This window comes from Gavialis gangeticus, unplaced genomic scaffold, assembly GCF_001723915.1.
Source record: "Gavialis gangeticus isolate Ggan-Ray unplaced genomic scaffold, GavGan_comp1, whole genome shotgun sequence".
Classification (NCBI taxonomy): domain Eukaryota; kingdom Metazoa; phylum Chordata; order Crocodylia; family Gavialidae; genus Gavialis; species Gavialis gangeticus.
Window position 1 is genome coordinate 34,256,266 of NW_017729031.1, and position 3,877 is coordinate 34,260,142.

At 44.6% G+C, this 3,877-nt stretch overlaps 1 protein-coding gene across 2 annotated transcripts in view; it reads right to left on the minus strand.

The window, feature by feature from the left end:
• GLI2 (GLI family zinc finger 2) overlaps positions 1-3,877 on the minus strand; it is a 325,860-nt gene that overhangs the window by 75,947 nt on the left and 246,036 nt on the right. The window lies entirely within an intron of this gene.

Consider the following 3,877-nt stretch of genomic DNA (forward strand, 5'->3'; position numbering starts at 1 on the left):
ACAGATGTTCTCCGGGGAGATAAGCAATGCAGTGACCTTGTTTGGTGGCATGGTGTGGCATTGGATCAAGCGTTGTAAAGTCAAAACTGACGTCAGAAAGTTGAAACAGGGTGTCAATTTATAAACATTGTAAGTGCAAAAAGTTATCACTCAAAATGTTGTAAATTGAGGACTGTCTGTATAAACATACATCGTGTTGAAAATGGGATCAGCCGTGGCAGGCGGTGTCCCAGAAGAGTTGATTCACTTCACTGGCATCTATAGATGTCACTGGTGCTGTTGTCCTGCAGGCTCAGGCCCCTGCTGTTCCTGGGGCTTCAGGAGCCCGATCCTACGGGACAATGGCCATGGGTCCTGCGTCCCGACTCAAAGTGTGTATGTGCAAGTGGAGGGACCTGGGAACCCTGCTTGCAGACACATGCCCTGAATCCAGGTTCAGCAGTGTGATACAAGTGTAACCCCCCGGCCTTGTATATTTTAGAAGGGAACATTTCAAAACGTGACAATCTTGGGAATGTCAGTGAGATGCTCTGGAGCAGGGGTAGGCAAAATGGTGGATCCAGCTGACGGCCAGACTCCATGTCCCAGCAATCCCCGCCTGTATTGCTACAGCCTGTTTCTATGGAGACCCCGGGAGCGGTATAGCTGTTGCCATGTCATCACGGTGCCATCATGTGCACCCATGCCATCACGGTGCCACCACTCCTGTGGTCTCCATGAAAACCATCCACAGTGATGTGGGCAAGGGCTGCTGGGAAATGGAATCTGCTGCAGCTGCAATCTGGCCCGTGGGCTGGATTTTGCCCACCCCTGCTCAGGGGGGATTTTTAACAGTTTGCTTTCTAAGGTTTTCATTTGTTGCTCAGTTGGTCTTATATTTGTTGTTATAGCAAAAAGATAAAATTTCAGATTATTTTTGTTTTATTCATTACTCTTCACTGAGGAAAGTGTGATGCCAGGTATCCCATACTAGGTGCTGCTGGTTTTTATAAGTATGTAGTGAACCCAGAGGGGTTGTGCATTTGGCACTGCAAGGCCCTTGCACATGCACCGCAAGACTCCCCTACAGGCAGATTCCCAGGTGCACAGGATTGGGCCCCTGAAGCCCCAGGAGCCCCTGCCTGGGGTGGCTGGAGAGCCTGCACTCTCCTGCCATAAGCAAATGGACGGTCAGAAAAAGACAGCATAAACTATGACTAGGAATCGTCGTGCTCCCAAATGTGGGCTTTTGGGACATGACAAAGGGCCAAGACATTTGTTTGCTCGGGTTTTGTGCCACCATAAAAATATTTATGGGAGCAAAAAAGGCGATGTCTGCTTGCCGCCTAGATGCTACTGCAATGCAAACAACTGAGATTGCTCAGCAATAAGCCACGACCCCTAGCTGGCTCAACACCCAAGGACCGCCAGTTCCCAAGCTATTCCACCATCAGAGCGAAAGGACTAATTTTGGGTGTTGGGAGCAGCAGGAGACCGCTAACTTTAGTGGATGAGCCACAAAAAGGATGCATGAAACGTTTAGCCAGCGTACTGCACAGAAATCAGCCTATTAAACACACACATTACTGACATGAAAGACTGAGAGATGTAAATATCTAAGCTAGCTAGGATTTTTGGTTGGAGTTCACACGGATTTCTGTAGTACTTAATTATGCCACCACTTGACATACCTTAAACAGCTACAGCACATACAGAAACCACCAAAGGGAAATATTCCTGAACAATATGTAGTAAATACATTGATTCTTAATAACAACAGCCTGCCCTAAATCCTTTCACTGACAGGTTTAGTTGGACCAAAGGCCTCTTTCACATCCACTCCATGACAGTTTCCATCGTCGCATAAACACTTTGAAGTGCCATAAGGCACAGTAAAATGCTAGACAACCTACCAAACTGTCAATATTTCTTCTATTCTAAAAGGAAATGCTAATGGCACTCAAAGAGCTAGCTAAGGTATAATATAAGAGCCAGCTCAGTGTGTTTGCTCATTTAACCTCTAATTTAACCCTCTACTTCAGTGCAAATATACTGTGCAACTAACAATTACATGAGCGACACCTGAGTGCAGTCCAAATTCTGCACTAAAAATGCATTTTGCTGGAAAATGGTCTTTTTTATTCTAAATGCAAATTTTCTTTGGATTTTTTTTTTTGGAAACTGTTTCACTGAAAAGCCAGGAAACTAAAAAAAGTTTCAACTTTTGTTCTTCATTCTGGTTTCTTTCCCTTACAAGAAGCCTCACCTGTCCCCACCATTCCTCCCTGCCCTTTTTTTAACTGTATCTTGCCACTTGGAAGAGCAGAAGAACAGAAAAAAAGGGAGAGAAAGACACAGAAGAAACAAAATTAATTTTTTTAAAAATGTGAACAAATCTCTTTTAAAAAAATCCAGGGGGGAAAAAAGGTGGAGCACAAAATACTTTTCCCCACCCAAATTATCCAAGAAAACAATTTGCCCTTGTCAACTAGATTAGTGGATAGCACAAAATCTGGCGAGGGTGAGACAGAATTATTGCAAGAAAAATAAATCTGATGCACAAAAACCTAATAGGCTGTAAAGTGAAATCCTGACTCCATTTAAGTCGAGAGCAACACTGACATTGACTGTGACAGGGGAGGATCTCACTCAAAGTTTGACCGCATGAGGTGGAAAGACCATGGTGCACTGGGCTCTTTTCACCCCACCGCCTGTGTACTGCAGCCTTCCCAACAAGACTTCATTTGTAGACCTAAACATTTCCCAACCAGTAACCTTCAAGCTGCATGGTCACATGTCCAGCAACTAATCGTTTCCATCTTATACTTCATAAATAAGGAAGAAGGACCCGAGATTCCTCAGAGATGCAGCCCCAATGATTTACGCCGAAGAGCCAATGCCCAAAGTCAATGAAGACGGTGAGTAATAGACCCTTGGAAAAATCACGCCTTCCTGACCCTATCCAAAAATCAACCTAACTCAGTGGGCGCCGGATCAGGCTCTGTTTGGATATCTTTGTTGTCTTGCTGCTAACACATAAATAACTCACGTTCTTAACGTCAGCAGAGCTCGATGTATACTAATAAAAACCTCCATCGCACTCTCAGCCGCTCGCCGTTGTCCAAGGGGAGACTTGCCTGCCTCATCTCTCATTCTCTTATCTCACGCAGCTTTTTCTTATGCAGACACATTTCTGTATACACATCCCATTATACTTGACCCCCGGTTCACCCTGTTTCCATTACAACGCTGTAGACTCAACCAGACTTGCTCCAGTGCCAACTCCGTGCCGTCCTTCTCTGCGCAGAGCAGTAATAAAGAAATCACTGTTTTAAGCTGACAAAGAGCAGATTTCTTACTAAGTAAACACTGATGTTTTGGTAGGGAAATTAAGTTATAAAATTGTGTCTACAAAGAGAGACCATACAGATGGACTTTGTTAAGACACTGCAATACAGTCAACAGCAGTTAATTCAATTGCCTGCTACTTATCAATTTTTTTTTAAAGGCTTATCCAGCATTGAAAATGCAAAAAACATTTCAGAGAAACTTCTCCTAGGTTTCAGAGTGATTTTTCTTCTTTTCCTGGGAAGAAGAAAAGGCAGCTGGTGAACTTCTGCAGTGAACACTGGATGTTTCAAGTGTGTAAATCTCTGTCACATGGCTGACCTATGCAGCAGAGCAGCACGCCGTCCCACCAGCGACTCATCTCTGTCTCTTTGCCCTCTACAGTGATCTTGTTATATCTGCATTGCTGCCTTCCCTTCCTCTGGTGTGAGCTATAACTGGCCTTATAGTGATGCCCCACAACAGTGCCAAGTGTCCCACATTCATCTTCAGTTTACTCAGCCCTTGCAAAAGGATGGGACGGGCTCCACCTTTCCCCTAAAGGTAAGCG